The sequence below is a fragment of the Pavona decussata genome, unplaced genomic scaffold (assembly GCF_977016875.1).
Source record: "Pavona decussata unplaced genomic scaffold, jaPavDecu1.1 SCAFFOLD_184, whole genome shotgun sequence".
NCBI lineage: Eukaryota > Metazoa > Cnidaria > Anthozoa > Scleractinia > Agariciidae > Pavona > Pavona decussata.
In genome coordinates, this window is record NW_028145593.1 from 1,434,030 (window position 1) to 1,453,676 (window position 19,647).

A 19,647-nucleotide genomic window follows, 5' to 3' on the forward strand; every position below is an offset into this window, starting at 1 on the left:
AACAGTACATGCAAGTTGGTAAATTTCTCACATGTTTATTACCTACTGGTTACAGCTGTTCATGGACTACAGACCACTGAACAGTAAACGGATTGCTTTGGGTTTCCAAAGCATTGTAGGCATACTAACAGAATTTGAACAAATGCATAATGCTTGAATATGAAAATATTATTTTACTTAAACTCTCTGGTTCGGAGTGCAGGTATCAGAACCATGAAACTCTACTAAATCAAAATAGCACTATTTCTATTCTGTGCTTTTGTTAGCCGTAAATATTTAAGAGTATTTCCTGTGTCTAATGTCTGCACTCTAGCTTCTAATGCTTTCCTGAGTGTTCTGTTGTGTTTACAAATACGCTTTAACTAAAATCACATTGTTTGTTTTATACTAAACAGCTGTGTTCATCTCAACATGAAAATTGTACAAGAGGGTCCACAATATGCCCACAAACCCTGTTTCCCACTTAGTTTTTCTTGGAATCCTGAATTCTAAAATAGCTAAGAATTCCTGAATATCTAAAGTTGGATTTAACATCCTGAATCTTGTGTCACCAGAAGCTTATATGTTGTAAAGTGGAGTAGGAATTAAGTAAAATCCCACATTTTACATTCCTAAAACCTATTGTGTACCCTCCAAGAACTTACAATTTTCATAATGTCAATTTAGCAGAAACAAACTTTGTTACATTTTTCAAATGTATCTTATTCTGTTTCTTAGTTTAAAATTTCAACCTTTGTCTTGTAAAATAAATGTTGCTCTGATTTTAATTTCAACTATTGAATTACAGGGGAAGGTCCCCATGGTTGCACTCCAAAATGATTGGGAGGTGCAAATTTGTGGTAAATAAATTATAATCCCCCAAACTCCCCTAGGCTTGAAGGAAAATCTGAAAAATCTCGTTAACAAAGATTCAGATGAAAAAAACATCACAATCAAATTTGGATCTGCAAAAAGTCAATGACAGATTAATGGGGAAACAAAGTTGACCCAAGTGAAAGATATTAAGTGTTCCTTGTGCAAAAGAGAATTCATGTGGAAATTAAGCGGCAATAATATATTGACTACAGAACTTTTCCCTGGACTTTTGTGTAGCCTATATGTTTGAGTGGTCATTGAGTCATCGGTGATTGCAAACAGTGCGATGCAAATAAATCAGAAAATAATAGTTATTATAATAAATGCCTCTTTTCTGACACAATGCCCCTGTCAAATATCTATTTCTTTACGTATTGAAGCACTCGTTTACTGCCAATTCTCCATTGTTTTCAATAAAAAAACAAATTTCCTTGTAAAATAAAACTACTCCACAGAATTCACAGCAAAAAATTTCTTACCCTACACCCATAAAAAACATGGCAAATTCCAAATCCCCCAATGCATCACACCTCCTGTGACCTCAGCTCAATTAGAGTTTCCTCATGTATATGTTTTATCAAACTTGGGTCTTCCTGGATGCCCGGTTTTAACACTTTCTGGGTTGTTGAAGTTGAGACTCTGTTCGATGTTGGTTTTGAGGTGATTCGTTGTTGAAGACGAGAGGAATTGTTGTTGGTGTTGACTTACTTTCGTTCTTGGTTATTGTATTTGCCGTTGAAGTTGGACGGATTTTATTATTGATCTAGAAAGAAAAAATGTTGAACTGCAGGTTGGTTGTTGATGTTGGAAGCGATTTTGATTCCTTGAATTTTGCACCATCCCGCCTTCCATATTCAGGGAGCCATTTTTAACCTCCTACCCATTGCTCAGGTCCTCAATATACCCGCGGAAGTAGTAGATCGAATCATAAAATTGTGAAAGGATGTAGACCAGCAAATGGGAATAATCTTGCAGTACTGGCTTGAGAAAAATAGCGCAGAAGAACTTGCTGTACTCAGGAAAGCACTGGAGAGTTTAGAACAAGGTTAGTTGCCACGACACCATTTGGAGGAGGGGCTGCAAGTTTTAAGCCTTGGCCACAAACCTCACGCTGAAAAATGAAAGCTCCGTGCACGCTCAGTACTTTTGCTCGCAGGGGCCTTCGGGAACGATCGATCGACGACAATAATTGTCGTTTAATCGGGCGCTTTCGTGCTGGGCCGAATAATTGCGAAAGTTACGGTACGTTTTCCGATTAACAAATCGACGGCAGTTTTCTATGGTCTATACTCTTATAGACCATAAAATGACGTCAAAAAATGTTCAAAACTCAAGTGGAACCACGAGCCGCAGGCGAGTGGTTTCACTGCTAAGTTTTGGACATTTTATGGCGTCATTTTATGGTCTATAAGAGTATAGACCATAGAAAACTGCCGTCGATTTGTTTTTTACAATAACATGGAAAAAGTACGAGCGGAATTGGCTATTTTTTTCGTAGAGAAAGCGCGCGCGTTACATCTGACGTCATTTTTATTGTCTGTACTCTTATAGACAATAGCTACGAACCAATCAGCGCGCGGGAATTTGGACAGTTATTGTAAAATCAAGAATAGCTAATTAAAAATAAAAACACTAAATCTACTTCTTTAGGTGATTCCGTTGAAAAAGAAGGAGTATTTAAAATTGTCTAAGACTTGGTCCAGTTCATGACTAAGTTATGAGCATTACAAAAATGCAATAAAGAATGGGGGTCATCGAGCTCGTTTTTGTGCAACCTGGATGGCTATTATAGTAAATAGATGACCCACGAGGTTTATATTAGGAACGCTAGTAATCAGAAAAGGGAACTATCATTTCTATAAAAATTAATTTCTTGCATTAAAATATCGAAGCAGTTCAACAAAATTTACTTTAATCTTACACAACAAACTATTTTAATTGAACTGGAATAAAGATTATGAGAGAAATTAAAGATTTTGCTGTGGGTGCACGTAAGCAGCACTACCTTAATACGTGCTTTTTAAAGCATTCAAATAAAAATATCTCAAAGTAGAGTATTAAACTTTTCTTTAAATCCCGATATATAGTGGTCAACCGTATGACATTTAAATTGATGCATTAAAAAATGGGGGTCACCGTGCTTGTTTAGAAGAAAAGGATCATTTATTTTCCTGCCGAGCTTAACCTCAAGGAAATCCCGTAATGTTCTGCGTGCGCGCGCTCGTGCGCGCGCTAAATGACGCGAAAAATTATGCGCAGCAAGGATGCGCAATGCAATTCAACGGAATCACCCAATCTCGTCCCCAGAGCCCGCGCACGTTTTAGGCCAGCGGTGGCCACAAGTCCACGAGCTCTGGGCTAACCAGAAACCGGAAGCAAGGATCCTGCTTCCGGTTTAAAGGGGGATACTGCTGACCGAGAGGAAGACAGCCTCTGGTAAAGAGCATCAAAGGCCAAGAAAACGACAATCTCGTCCCCAGAGCCCGCGCACGTTTTAGGCCAGCGGTGGCCACACGTCCACGAGCTCTGGGCTAATCAGAAACCGGAAGCAAGGATCCTGCTTCCGGTTTAAAGGGGGATACTGCTGACCGAGAGGAAGAAAGCCTCTGGTAAAGGGCATCAAAGGCCAAGAAAACGAGTGAAAAGGGAGACAACCTCCATCCCTCCCGTTTGCCAGTGATTGTCATTTATGTGAAAACTAAACAACCAAAACAAAGGCTGCGTAAAATCTGGGTTTGTCGGCGATTTGCCTCTCTCGACCGCGACAAAATCATTTTGCACAATTTCAGGTCGTTTTAGAAAACCAAACATATACCATAGGCAGGGGCAAAAACACATATACAGGCTATATCGGTTAGAAACCATTTGTTGGACTATACTCATTTGGAATTAAATTAATCTTGTTTTCGCCTGTAAATGTAGTTTTTAAAACTTTAAAATGGGGGTGAACTGATACGCAGTCTACACAGTATGAGATAGCCAAGTTTTTTCATGACACCACGGTAAAGTTAATAGCGAAACGAAAATCATAGATAGAGCCTGGTCGGAGGTTATATAAGCTTCAACCTAATCAACTAACACAGGGTAAAGATTTTCAAACGACATTCGAGAAACTTCAGCCTGATTGCCGTCGACGACAAATACCAACACTGATGTTTACAAACGTAAGATTAATTTTTTCCGTCGTGAAATTTACAAACGATAGATTTCACAAGATCAGATACCACGATACCACGATCCCAGATTAAATACAATAAAATGGCAGAAGTACATTTAATAACAAGACACAATTAACTCTGTAAACGTTCAACCGAAATAACCAGCAACTTGAAAATCTAAGCTTATCAGAAAGATCGGCAATTTTTTTTTCAATTCACACATTCAGCTTAACCTGAAAAAAAATATTTTACCTGCACTCGATGTGGTTTATCAGTCCTATAAGCTGCAAACTTACAAATGAACTGTTGCTCACAAATGAACTGTTGTGTAAAGAGTGACAACGATCGCTATTCCAAGCGTTAATATTTTTGTCTTTCTGTCCGTCCGCTTTCTGAACCACTTTTTGGGCCACGCATTCTTGAATACTCCGCTTTTAACGCAGTGGTGACAAAGGCCGTTGGTTTTCCTTGTTCAAGTTCAATTATGTTTCTGCTGGACTGCTGACAAAATATCTGTTCCTGTTCAACAAAGTAATCTTCAATAAATTCTGCTCCAGTCAAATCAACTCGCAGGCTCCGCGGCGCGAATGGATTACAAGTTTGCTTCTTTCAGTTCCTTCAACAGCTCGAGAAAGGCTGTTAAACTCTTATCCGCTTTAGACAATGTTGAGAACGATTTTAAACGGCCAGCATCGACTATGAACCACATTTCAGAGTCGATAATTAGAGAAGTTTTTCCGAAAATTGCCAGGTCTACCGTTAACCTCGACCGTTGCAAGTGTCATACTGTCATTCAGCTTTGTCAAACGCTGCAACATATCGCAAAGGTTTTCGCGCCTTTTCCGTTAAGTCATGTGATTTGACTTGTTATCTTTTTCGTGTTTACTCACTGCAAAAAAAAAGCGCATTAAATTTAGTTGCATTTCGATTCTGTGGCGGTTTTTGCTCCGATATCCTTGACCGGCCGGCAGTCTATTTCATTTCTTGTTTTGAAACCTCCGATTCAAAGACACTTCCAGTAAAATGTAATATCCAATCAGATTTCGATTTGCTGGATTTTGACATTGATTAGCCCAGAGGTCTTGCTTCCTTGGTGCTGACCAAAAGGAACGCAGCCTCTGGGAACGAGATTGAGAAAACGAGTGAAAAAGGTGACAACCTCCATCCCTTCCGTTTGCCAGTGATTGTCATTTATGTGAGACTTCCTTGAAAACAAAACAGCCAAAACAAAGGCTGCGTAAAATCTGGGTTTGTCGGCAATTTGCCTCTCTCAACCGCGACAAATTTATTTTGCACATTTTCAGGTCGTTTTAGAAAACCAAACATTTTGCATAGGCAGGGATAAAAAAACATATATAGGCTATGGCGATTAGAAACCATTTATTGTACTATACGCATTTGGAATTAAGTTAAGCTTGTTTTCGCTTGTAAAATGTAGTTTTTAAAACTTAAAAATGGGGGTGAATATGCGCAGTCCACACAGTATGAGATAGCAAAGTTTTTTCATGACACCACGGTAAAGTTAATAGCGAAAGGAAAATAGAGCCTGGTCGGAGGTTATATAAGCCTCAACCTAATTAACTAATCAGGGTAAAGATTTTCAAACAACATTCGATGAACTTCAGCAAGATATCGTTCCCAACCTGATTGCCGTCGACGAAAAATACCAACAAATGTTTACAAACGTAAGCTTAATTTTTTCCGTCGTGAAATTTACAAACGCCGGATAGGTTTCACAAGATCAGCTTTTGCTTACCCAGATACCATGATCTCAGAATAAATACAATAAAATGGCAGAAGTACATTTAATAACAAGACACAACTCTGTAAACGTTCAACTGAAATAACCAGCAACTTGAAAATCTAAGCTTATCAGAAAGATCGGCAATTTTTTTTTCAATTCACACACTCAATGTAAGCTTAAGAAACTCACCCTGCAAAAAAATATTTTACCTGCACTTTATGTGGTTTGTCAGTCCTATAAGCTGCAAACTTACAAAGCTCACAAATGAACTGTTGTGTAAAGAGTGACAACGATCCGGCGCTATTCCAAGCGTTAATATTTTTGTCTTTCTGTCCATCCGCTTTCTGAACCACTTTTTGGGCCACGCATTCTTGAATACTCCGCTTTTACGCAGTGGTAACAAAGGCCGTTGGTTTTCCTTGTTCAAGTTCAATTATGTTTCTGCTGGGCTGCTGAAAGAATATCTGTTCCTGTTCAACGAAGTAATCTTCAATAAATCCTGCTCCAGTCAGATCAACTCGCAGACTCCGCGGTGCGAATGGATTACAAGTTTGCTTCTTTCAGATCCCTCAACAGCACGAGAAAGGCTGTTAAACTCTTATTCGCTTTAGATAATGTTAAGAACGATTTTAAACGGCCAGCATTGACTATGAACCACATTTCAGAGTCGATAATTAGAGTAGTTTTTCCGAAAATTGTCAGGTTCTTCGCTAACCTCGGCCGTCGCAAGTCATACTGTCATTCAGCTTTGTCAAACGCTGCAACATATCGCAAAGGTTTTCGCGCCTTTTCCGTTTAGTCATGTGATTTGACTTGCTATTTTTTTCGTGTTTACTTACTGCAAAAACAAAGCGTATGAAAATTTAGTTGCATTTCGATTCTATGGCGGTTTTTGCTTCGATATCTTTGACAGTCTATTTCGTTTCTTGTTTTGAGACCTCCGATTCAAAGACACTTCCGGTAAAATGTATTATTAAAAACTGCATCATTGTATAATGCAATTCGAGGGATTTGATTGGCTTAGCGGCCATGGTATATGAGCAATTATACCATGGCCGAGAAATGGCGACCATTAAATTGCCTTCTGGTCGTTCTTGCACAGCGAAATCAGTAAGGTCTAGCAATATTTCTCGGTTGTTTTTAATAAAACAATTATTCCACTTGCGCTTGTTGGATATGAGATGATTATAGCCAACTCGGCGCTATGCGCCTCGTTGGCTATCTATCATCTCATATCCAACGCGCGCTCGTGGAATAATTGTTAAATATCCAATCAGATTTCGATTTACTGGATTTTGACATTGATTAGCCCAGAGGTCTTGCTTCCTTGGTGCTGACCAAAAGGAACGCAGCCTCTGGGAACGAGATTGCGGAATCACCTTAACATCTCAAAAAAAAAAAACGACATTAATGAAAAAAATTGAAAAAGAACACAATAGGTATTTCCCGGGAGATTTGGTGCTCTAACTGGGAGACCGGGAGATTTGATGAAAAACTTGGAGACTCCCGGGAAAACCGGGAGAGTTGGCAGGTCTGATATTTCATGAGCGCGCGTTGGATATGAGATGGTAAATAGCCAACGAGGCGCGAAGCGCCGAGTTGGCTATAACTAATCTCATATCCAACAAGCACGAATGGAATAATTGTTTTATTAAATTCTCTGCGTTTGGACATTGCTGATGAAGTTTACCGAATTTTTATATTTTAAGAAAAAATTTCTTTCAAATTTAAACGACCGGATGTTGAGGCAAACTCCGACCAAAGCGCGCGAAACCTAATGATGACATGACACGCGCAGCGCTTTGCAAACTGAGTTGAAAGAAAAATCGAAAGCGAAGAAAATTGGACACAGTCGGACATCTAAAATTCAAGAAACGTTTAAGTGTACGAATTATAACCTTTCTGAGACTAGCATTCAAGTGCTTTTGAAGTTCCAGCTCATCGAGAAGCGTAATAGTTGTGCACATTTGAGTAAATGTTCTGCTGTGTGGTGCCGAGCGAAGGAAGAGATCAGGGCAAGGACGGCTTTTATCATGCTGAACTGAATTCCTCGCGGACGATTTAAAACACTTCAGGCACGTCCAAGTGTACGAGGTACAACCTCACTGAGACAAGCATTCAATGCAAGTTTTTAAACTTCAAGCTTATTTGAGAAGCGTAAGAGCTGTGCACGTTAGTGCAAATGTTTTGCTGAGTGGTGCCGAGCGACGGAAACGAACGTTATGGCCACCGCTCGTACGGATTTCATAGATGAACCACCTGAAGTCCTCGTAAATTTGTAAAAACATAAAGGCAGGCATGAAGCTCTTTCTGAGAAATTTCTTCGATTGGCTTTAACCTCTTACCGCCAGGATTTGCAAGCCATCCTGAACTTTGAAGGTAACCGGTTGTTATTGTTGTTGTTATGTGATCTAAAAATCGTAAAATCTTGCAATTTTGAAGATTTTAAAGGAAACTTCAGAGATACGTACCATTAAATAGTGTCATACCGAACTTTGTGGATTTTATTGTTGTTATATTGAGACGGCATTGTTTGGTATTTCTTTCTTTTCCTTTTTTTTCTCTACATTTTTCGGAAGAAACTTTTGCTTCCCGCCGAAAAAAAAAATTAGCTTAGTGACACATGGGGCTTTCGTTTTCCATATAAGGTCAAACTACGGTATATGAGCTGATAACCGAGATTTAGTGAACCAATCAGAACGCTAGAAATGCAATATCCGAGGCTGAGAATTTAAATAATTATATACCACACAAGTGAATAGTACTTTTCGCGCGCGCTGATTGGCTAGCTTGGCGGGGATTAGCCAAGTACTATTCACCTCCGAGCAGCCGAAGAGAAACAAGATGGCTTCCCGTTTCGCCACGGTTACTAAAGAGGAAACTATTTCGAAAAACAAAGCGGCTGTTAAAAAAAATACATAAATGGCAACAAAGTTTGGTTTGACGGCATTAAATAGTAAGTTTTTTAATCTTTTCAACCACATATTTTAAGGCGAAAAAAGAAAATACAATCCCTTGCTTACGAAAACTGCCGTGCACTAAAATTACAATGAAAACAATAAAACATCTAATATTTTTCAGTGCGCATGGTTTCAACATTAAGACGAATTTCACAGAAAAATTGAAGAAATGACACTGTAGGAACTAAACAAGTGTCTCCAAAAGTTTTATTTGTCTGCAAGAAAGCAAGACGGAACTTTCTACAATAAGAAATCGCTTACCGCTTGGTGCGCGAGATTTTAAAATTTCATACCATTTGTCGGTATATTGTCAGAAATAAAATTAAATTTTGATCCACTAGTTACTCAGCTTGTGTGGTATATACTAAAACAATTATTCACTTCAGTGTCGGTGAAAGTAATGGATAGTTACCTCGCTGCTTCGCGGCTCGGTCAATATCCATCACTATTCACCTCCACATTGGAGAATAAGTGTTAAGTATATTGCAGGAGCCAAAAATAGCTCGTTTCTACGCTACGCGTAATCCACTAGTTAAAGAAGGCTCTTGTAAAAAAAAAAAATAAAAAAAAAAAGGAAATAAAAAAATGAGTGTAACGCACAGAGGACGTTGAAACGTGGTAAGAACATCATTCACTCTACTCGCCTGCGGGCTGCAGCTCGTATACGCGTAGCACGTTTGACGTCATCTGTGCGTTATCAAAGTACAGACGCACTGGAAAATGGAATCGTGATTAAGTGGGGTTGATGTTAGTACAGATGTAAGTTGTCTTTTCGGTACTGTATACACCGAATTCATAACTGGATAGCCGCCGCGGCGGGTTTGGACAACATGGAGTCGAGGCATTTTAGGACAGAGGTGACAAACAACGACCATTTACCACCAAATCCTTTCTTGATTTCTCTCGATTCGAAGTGCAAAGAGCATAGTTTAGCTGTATCTTTAACTTTAAAGTATTCGCCTTTTTCTCTCCGTATTTTAGCAAGCCAGACATCTGTCAGCTTTCCTTCCGGTAGGAGACTGAAAAAAATCTTACCTTTTGCCCTTCTAGATTGCCCTTTTTGATTGCACAATGGAACACAACAATTTACATTATAATTCGATTTCTTCGCATCGGAAGCCATTGATGATTCTAAGGCTGTCCTAAAATGCCTCGCACTAGTGCTAGGTCCCAGTTCCAACCGCGTGGGGGCCATCTTTATGAATATATTTTTATAACCTACCCATCAATTTTCGCGCGATTTTATTGGCTACTTTACGTCACGTGATGCAAATTATCATGCAATAACCCCCGCCTGCGTCGATATTTGCCCTCTTATTGTTTCCATTGAAAAGAAACAAAGCCAGCGGAAAAAAGGCAGCTCAAGAGTTTCACCTTTTCATCTTTGTTGTTTTACATGAAAAAAAAAAAAAAGCAAACTCGTTTTGTAGATGTCCAGTCATGTTTACAGCAAAAAGCTGGTCGCAAATGCAGTTCCGGAAAGTACAAAAATGCCAACAAGTCCAACAAAACATGCTGTCAACGTCTTTGAAGGTGTAGAAAGTTACGAGTAGGTTTGGGTCGGGTATCTTGAAATTATAACTTCTAAGTAGTACTCGACAGTTTAAACGGTGGAAATTGGGAGAGTTGACAGCGAAGAAAGTACGCTTTCACAAACAGATCGAATAATACAATGCGAAGGAAACCAGACCAGTTCAAGCGGGAGTTATGACGTTATCGCACAGTAATTTCCGGTATGATTTCCAGTAACACAACGATAAAATGTCACGCAGTTTCTCTGAATAGAACCATTCAATTATTTCAATTGCGAAGGGAGGATAGTTTTTAAAAATCTGCGAAGCATACAATGGTAAATAAATGGTGCTACATTAAGCATTCCGTGTAAATGCCATTAGGGGACATCTTGTTTTTTTTTTTTTTTCGTGGTAGCCTGAAATCTGCATCTTTCAATTATTAACTCGTTACTCTCCTCTCTCCTAGGAGGGGTCTATTGTCCTGATTGTCTTTAACAATTACGGTCCAATCAGAATGCAATATCTTAGTGTATTTCAGTAGGGATCGGACGGGAGTTTTAAAATTACTATAATTGTGGTCGTCACGTCCCAGTGATCTCTCGGTGGAACTGAAAGTCTTCTTTAGTGACGTGGCCATATTGTTGTAATGTCTTAGATTCAAATGTGCCGTTTTCAAATAGAAAATTAACCGTTTTGTAGCGGTAAATCGAAAGAATAACTTCTAAGAAGCACTCGTCAGTTAAAACGGTGGAAAAATCAAAATGTACAGCTCGCGGCGAAGAAATTTGGCATTGACTGGCCAAATCGTTTTCCACTCCATAAAAAAATTAAAGGTTTGATTGTCAAATTTCTACTTAAAGTTTTCGTGTTTATTAAGGAAAGCTTTTTGTCTGTCTTTAATTTTTGTCTTTCATAATAATACTGTCTTCTGTCCGATATGTAATATGCCCTGGGTCATGACGTTTGCCGAAAGCTATTTCCGGTATGCGTAAAGATAAATAGGAAATCGCGTGAGTCACCCTGTCATGACAATTTCAGAACGAAATCCTCGGTATTATCTCGAGTACCGTAAAGTAATATTTCAATTGCGAAGGGAGGATAGCTTTAAAAATCTGCAAAGCGTACAACAGAAACAAAATAATGCACAGCATCACGCGTAAATGCCAGTATAGGCATCTTGTTTACTAGCAGTTTTCGCGCGATATAAAAATTAATTGCAGGGTTATAAAATAAATAAACCCCTTTCTGGCTTGCTGGTATGTCGGCTAATAATGTCCTTGGCTGAGAGATTGTCGTCAAAATTTCACATTTGCCCTCGAAGCTTCACTTATCGGCGAAATATTCATTTTTCGGACAATCTCTCAGCCGCGGACATTATCAGCAGACATATTTTTTGTTATGTACCAGCCGCCTGAAGGGGTTTATTTACATAACGTGCCCGCCAAAACTGGACCGATTTGCCTTCTGGGTCACAAAAATCATGGAGAACCATGGCCCTTGGAAGGAGGGTGACGAGGAAGTGATTTCACAGAGTCAATTGATATGTTTCCTGAAGAGAGTTTTTCCCAAACGCATAACAATTTTCGTAGGCAAATATCACGCGAAAAGCCACAACAGGTAAGAAGTTTTTGTAGGCTTTAGGTAACCCTTTAGCTTCAGTGAGGGCCTGGACGTAGCTCCTTTTGACGCAAGGAAACTACTCGAATTCGAACCAAATCGAACTTAATCGTACGATTGGGTTCGATTGAGTTCGACAATCGAACACAATCGAACTCTCACAAAAAATTGGAGCAATCGAACCCAGTCGAACTTTCATTGAGTTCGATTAATTCGGTGGTGGACGATGCATTGGCATTACCCTGCGAGCAGAGTCTCTTCGATCGATCTTCCTAGCGACTGATCTAGGAAGATCGAAGAGACTCTGCTCGCAGGGTACATCGGCATACATTCGCAAAGGCTTATGTGCAAAATCAAAGTATCTTAGGTTATTAGGTTTTTAGTTTTGTTTTAGGACAAAGCAAGTATTAGAAGTAATCTATCTAGAATTATAATAAATCACCATCCGCCTTGTAATTAGTGTAAGTTTGAATAAGGGGATCTTCATAGAAAAGCTCATTGAGCTTGCTAAGATCTCCTGCCATTATATCTAAGTTAGCAGTCATAAGATTCTATTTGATTGTATTTATAATATAATGGTCAAATCGAACGCAATCGAACGCTCACACAATTTTTTTTTGGTTCGCGATTGCTCAAACTCAATCAAACCCAATCGTTCGATTAGGTTGGATTGAGCTCGATTAAGTTTGATTACTGAACAGTTAGAGTAGTTTTGTTGGGTGTTTAGGGTTTTCCTGTCAATCAGGGGCCGGTTGTTCGAAAGCCGATTAACCTTAATCCACGATTAGAAGTTAATCGACGCTTTCATGATTATGTAAATGTCCGCATGTGTACCCAACATATAAATGTAACATACATGTAACTGTTGATTTACAATGGTGCGTAGTTTATAGTTCGAGATCGTCTTTCATAATCACTTTCTTTAAAATAAATTAAGTCATATATTAGTCAAGAAATAGCTTTATTTTCATTCATTCCATTCTGTTATTTCTTCAAATATTTATTCTAAATAAAACATGTTAGTGGAGATCTTTTAAACAGCTCAGCAGTGCTTGTTGCATCTCCTGCCTATTGCTTATGTATGTATACACCTGGGTGAAGAGAGACGATGAGGTGAAGAGAGATGATGAGGAGCAAAGTTTCTTGTCTAAGGAAACAACACAGCATTGAAGAGACCAACCTGGCCTCAAACCAACGACCCTCAGACCGTCTGACGCGCTAACCAATAGTTATACACCACCACGCCTCCACGTCCAAACAGGACTATGTCGTTGAATAAATGCAACGATATTATAATTGTTATTTGAATAATAACTACTTCAATATCATTATCGCAAGTACAGCAAAATTTTGTTGTTTGTTTGGAGTCTGTTCCTGAAATCTAGTATCTCTAAAATAGTGCTGTTTTTTTTAATTGTGATGGAAATCATATCTAGGAAGATGCCACCTTTAAACCAGTTAAATCAAGACCTAGTAAGTTAGTAAGTGAACTTTATTTAAGACAGGGTGGCCCAATCAGCTTCGGGGCTGTTATCCTGAGGGGCTTACTTATGTTCTTTAATTTTTTTTTTCAGGAAAATGCCAAATTTATGAATGTCGTTATATTATTTGCAGGTAAAGTGTTGATTCAGTGCATGATTGATATTGAGCAAATACTTGAGAGTTGAAGGGTGGTGATGGGTATCAATGGGGTGCACTTGGCCCACAAGATGCATTTTGTAAGTGCCAAGTAATGTTGACTCCACTGTCTAACGACTCCCCTTAAACCCTAATCATGCAGTCTCTCCATCAGCTAAGTGACGGCGGCTGAAGGATAGTTAATTCCAACACCTTAAAGTTAACACAATTTAGTGGATAATTGAAAGAAAAAAAAAACCTGGCCATATACATGTAGGTAAGGGGTTGGGGAAGAAGTCAACTGCCTCATTGCGTAAAACGTGATTTTATAATGCCGGGTGAAAGCGAAAGTGTGGACCCTGGATGTATGTTCCAAGAGACTTTTTCTATGACCCGGGAGGACCGCGGGCACACACAAACAGGCATGCATGCTGGTGGGGTTCCTTTATTGTTGTCACTTGTTTTCTGTTTTTTTCTTCCATAGGTGCAAAACAACAACAACAAAAAAATACAAAAATTTGATGATAATAATAATAATAATAATAATAATAATAATAATAATAATAATAATAATCAACAATGATTGAATAAACCTACATGTATACAGGCAAAAACTACCGAAGGAAAAGTCCTACTTTTCGGCCACATCTTGACGCCATTGTCAAGGGAAACTAAAATTAAATATGCGATTTCAAGAGTAACTGAGAGTTCAGAGTCACTAATTTGCATGAGTTAGACAAAGACCTTAGTGCAAATTGAGTCTGATTGCACATTTAAACACGGTCGTAATCTTTTAATGAGTAACATCTCATTAATGAGACAATCAAACTTGTTCTGGCATTTTTTCAACACACTAAAAGGTCGTCTGAAATCCTGCCTGCGTGTCTATTGTCATGATAGTGTTTGCGCACTGACGAGGTCTTGCTTCTATGTCCATCAACGCATGCGAACAGATGGCCATGGGTGCATCACTCTGGCCCAGTCTCTTCGTCCGACCAGTTCTAGACTGGCACACCTATAAGGGTTACAGAAAACTTACAAGGAGAAATTAACCATGGGACCAATCCTATTAGAAACCAATGTGTAGTTTCAGAAAATATCCATACCCAACACTGAAATTCCGATGGGTAGAGTGGTCTGAAAGAGGTAAATTTCCAAAGGGGAGGGGGGTACACGTACGTACTTTGCCAAATTATCGATTCAAGTAACCAAACAAAATGAAACGTTCTGTCCGTGGAGATAAACGTAAGATTCTTTGTGCTCGCTTTTCATTTACATGTACGTTCGCTTGTGCTTCTCGTTCACTGGAAATTGTTAAAATATGCGGCAAATAACTGGGCGGATGATTTATACGGTGCATGATTTTATTGCTACGTGGTGTTATTTATATTTAACAGAACATGGTTACAATTTTGTGCAGTCAGCATATATATTTCTTTTGTTTATAAAGTGAAATTTCGAACGTTCAATAACCAGGTTATCACATGGTGTAGTTAAGAGTTTATAAATATTAGCAAAGTCGATTCAATGCTGTTTGTCTTGAAGAACATGTAACCGTGGACGGAGTTATTGTTAGTTAGAACTGAACTTGAGATTTTTGTTTAGCGCATGAAATGCGTGACAAGTTAAATAATACTTAAGGCATAAAAATAATTTACTATCATTTACAAACTACAAAGACAAAGTCTACGACTTTATTGACGTATGCCTTTGGTAAAAGACAAATTTAAGCAACATTTGACAAACAGGTGTCTTAAGAACATAATATGTTGCGTGACGGTTCACAGCTTCCCGCTGATAAGCGAAGTACACACGAAAAATAATTATCATAAACAGAGCACTGTTCACAAATTAATTATACTGGATAAAAATTACACCTGCAACATACAAAAATATCATAAGGAGATTAACAGTGGGTAATGTTGATGCGAGGTATTTTTCAGAGTTTTGCTGTGAAAGCTGAAATAAGTATGCATTTATAGAATTAATTGTGTGTAAAATGTAATTCGATATGTTGTTTTGACTAAGCATAAATTAAATCTCGACTGGTTTATTTGAAAGCGCATAATTTTTAGTGCTTTCTTAGATGCTTGAGAGAAATCTTCTTTCAGTTGAATGGGGAAAGGTCAGCTACTATCATATGACATTTGCATGGGTGTTAATAAGCTCTTCTAAGTCATTCATTAGTTTGAACACTTCAACGTGAAGGGACGCGTCTGCATATACATCTAGAATTTTTCCACGGTCATTTTTAGGAAGTTTAAATCTCACAGCCTTAGTCTTCCAAAACCAAGCAGTTTTGTTGCTGAGCTAGTAAATATGCCATAAATAATTTATAACATATTTATAAAATAGCGAACGTAGTGTGGTTTACAATATTGTTTGGCAGCCTACAGTGATAAAACATGCCGCTTTACGTCTTCATCTGGGGTGTAACTATAAACAGCTACAGCTATATCTTATTACAGTACTAACAAGGTCAAAATAAATGTGTTAAGTCTTGTTATTTGTGTATATGGAATTTTCAAGGGGTAAGGGGGAACCAGGGGGGGCTGGCAGCTACCTTTGATCTTGCCGCTTTTCGGAAAGACATGATCGCCCCAGTAAAGAAATCTGTCAATCATTCGAAAACCGTAACGAGCATGCGTGAAATGCGAAGGATTCATGCGATTCATGCCATTTTGTCCGTGGCGACCCGACGGTGGAAAACGCAGTCGTATTTAGTTATTGTTTATTTACTGTTAGCATGTTTTTTGCGGTAGAACGAAGTTTGAACACTACGATTAATCGAGACCGCTGGAATGAGGTGCCAGCTTTGTTTTAGGTTTTAGTAGAGCCATCAGCATTGAAATTGCGAGCGACATGTTCTCAGCTGAGCTGAGATTTTACCAGCGAGTATATGTGGTGAAGAATATGATTTGTAATGTAGCGAACGATTATGGTTTTCGTCGTCTCAGGAAGATATTGTACGTCGACAAAATAGTAGATTTCAATTTCGATTCTTGTTCAGTTATGAAGAAACTAGAAGCCACCACGCAGGGTTTCACGACTGTCATTGGGAAAGCCCAGAATGTAAGCTTATTTCTCAAGATCGGCTTGGAACTTTAATGTAAACTTATTAAAAGTATTTGTCCCACATTTTGTGCGTATTAACTGTTGAAAGCGTAGTTATGAATGGAACGACATGTTTATTTTATGGAATCCTCCCTCTGTTTAAATGTTGCGTGACGACAGTTATTCCAGTAAGTATAATTTTAATGCACAAACGGTTTTATGGGAGATCAACTTACGTGAAAAGACATTCAGGTCCTTATTCTCTTGTGCAAAACATTGGGAAGTTGAGTTCAGTAGCACCGGGTGAACAATGTACTGATACACTGAGAAACCACATGCATGTGCAGAAACCTTGGAAGGTACATGTAAATATTATTGTCTTACCTGTCACCCTTACAGATGTCCATGACCACCTGTATCGGTATGGTGGTTTTCCCCCATTGGTGGATGTCAAAATTGGGCTACTGGAAATACACCCTAAAGCCCAGCTGCAAGGGAGATACAGAAACAAATAGATCCCGGGATGGCAAATCAACCATGGTTTCTCTATGTATATGCAACAGCCATTTCGAAGAAGACAATCTAAATTATCACCCCTTGATTACTGAAGTGTTTCTAGCAACTCGAGGATTAACCCAGCTGACCACATTACTCTGCAGTATAATTATGTCATCAAAACATGACAATATACATCAGAACTGTAACATATTGCAATACTGTTTAATTGGCACATATTGTGTAACATAGTCAAGTGTGATTAGCATATTGTAAATTATGCAATTACTGCACATTTTCACACACTTGCACAGTGTAACTATGAATGACTGGCTGGAGTATTGCTGTTTAGCACCCTGCCTCTTTTATGTTTCAGTTCTCACCCCAGAGGTATGATAGACAAAATCTAAAATAATGAAAGATAACTTAATTCACCTCTTTCTTTAAAATGATGAGATTTATTACCAAGCACACATACTCAATTCAAAAGTCAATATTTGTGGCTCACTTGGCAAAGTTGAAGAGCAAAGTGCTGCTAACATCACCTCAACTTTTCACCATTTAGAAGAGATTGAAAAAGAAAAATCTGTTGTTGAGAGTGTGATAGTGACATTTTAAGTTAAGAAAAACAGAAAATTAGATCACCAGAACCTCCACAGTTTGTTGACTCCTAGTAAGTATATGTAATTGCTGTAAAGGGAGGAAATTCTACAGCGTATAACATAAATGAGAAAATAGGGAAGGTAACAATAAAGTGAAATGGAGAAAGTCTTACTACCTCTCGCGAGTGTCAATGTCTACAGGAGCAGGTCTAGCCCTGTGAACTATGTGTCAGATCTAAATAGTACTGATCCTCTCCGGGGTCAGCTAGTCGTTGGTTGCAGTATTTTCGTTTTTGGCTGTAGAATTTGCATCCGTGATCCCTCTTGATGACCAAACTTCAGGTAAAAAAGCAACCGAAACCTTCCTGTGATAGTTGGACGTCGAATAGCCAAATTGTTTCCAAATCTGCACAGACGCGCTTTCACATAAAATCGCCGCCATGTTTGTTTATCAAATAATCAGTACTTAGTCTCGCTCGGCCAAATTTCTTAACTGGGGCGATCATGTAAACTCAGATCCAGGCCTCGCTGCTGGCCCCCCTGGGGGGACCAAATGAAAAAATCATGGAAATTCCAATTGTTGGGGGGGGGGGGGGGTACTATGAAGCCCCTTGGAACCGAAAATCCTAAGGGGTGGAAGGTCAAACTTGAAAAACCCTGTGTGGGGGGTATGGATATTTTCTGGAACCACACAATACGTATAATTATGCTCTGGCAAAAATGGCTGGACAACATGCTCAAACCGTTGTCGTCAAATCAGCACACAGTCCCGGGTATTTTCGACTTTGTGAATGAACTACCGTGAGACCTCAACGTAACACCTGGTGATTTACTTGTGTCCTATGATGTGTCCTCGTTGTTCACGAATGTACCTTTGGATAAAACCATAAAGATTCTCGCAGACAGAGCCTTTGGAAACAACTGGTTTCATTCCGAGTACAACTTGAACATTTCAAAACAGGACCTTATTGATCTTTTGGGTGTGGCCACCAAGGGCCAGCTTTTCCAATTTAATGGTTTTTGTATGGACAGAGCGACGGTGTAGCGATGGGGCCCCCCCCCTTGAGCCCTTACTAGCCAACGTATTCATGTCGTCTATTAAAGAGAAATTAGATGTTGAGTGGTCAATATGTTGACACACTCACAGTGATGCCCGATTTGCCTACAGCTAGGGCCTTTCTCAACCACGCCCACCCCACCACTTAACTTGTAAACTGGGCGCCCCGTATTGAAACTAAAGTGTTTGTGAAGCCAGCAAACAGTGGTCTGCTTCTCCGTTACTACAGTCGTGTCAATAATAGGTACAAGCGCGACCTATCGCCTGTCTTCCTCATGGTCCTACTTCACTGAGGAGTAGTCCGTGTTCTCTAAATTGAAGTATCCCAAGCACCTTGTGGACTCCACTGTTAAAACCTTTCTAAATCTAAAGGTCGCGATCAACCAGTCTCCATTGCTGTCTAAATCTACGACAGAAAACACCACTTGGGTCGTCATACCCTTTAAATACCAGGATTCTGCTAATATCGTGAAGACACAGTTAAAAGATCTCAGTGTGAAGCTCCTGACTATTGTCAAACCAGTGTTTACGAGCTGCAAGATTGCCCAAGAGTTCCTGACGATCGAACCTAATTAAGCCTCAGCTCATTGATCAACAATGGGTTGTGTATAACTTCAAGTGTGACAAGTTCGATGCTGGTTATCTCGGATACACCCATCACTGGCCATCTGTTTGCACGTGTTGATGAACATAGAAGCAAGACCTCGTCAGTGTGCAAACACTATGACAATAAACACGCAGGCGGGATTCCAGACAGCCTTCGCAATTGTTTTTAGTGTGTTGAAAAAATGCCAGAACAAGTTTGATTGTCTCATTAATGAGATGTACCTCATTAAGGTGATTCCATCGAATTGCATTGCGCATCCTTGCTGCGCATAATTTTTCGCGTCATTTAGTCGCATCACAACATTACGGGATTTCCTTGAGGTTAAGCTCGGCAGGAAAATAAATGGTCCTTTTCTTCTAAACGAGCA

The 19,647-nt window shown here is 39.2% G+C and overlaps 1 protein-coding gene across 2 annotated transcripts in view; it reads left to right on the forward strand.

Annotated features, from left to right (window-relative positions):
• LOC146462844 (uncharacterized) overlaps positions 1-19,647 on the forward strand; it is a 239,352-nt gene that overhangs the window by 183,881 nt on the left and 35,824 nt on the right. The window lies entirely within an intron of this gene.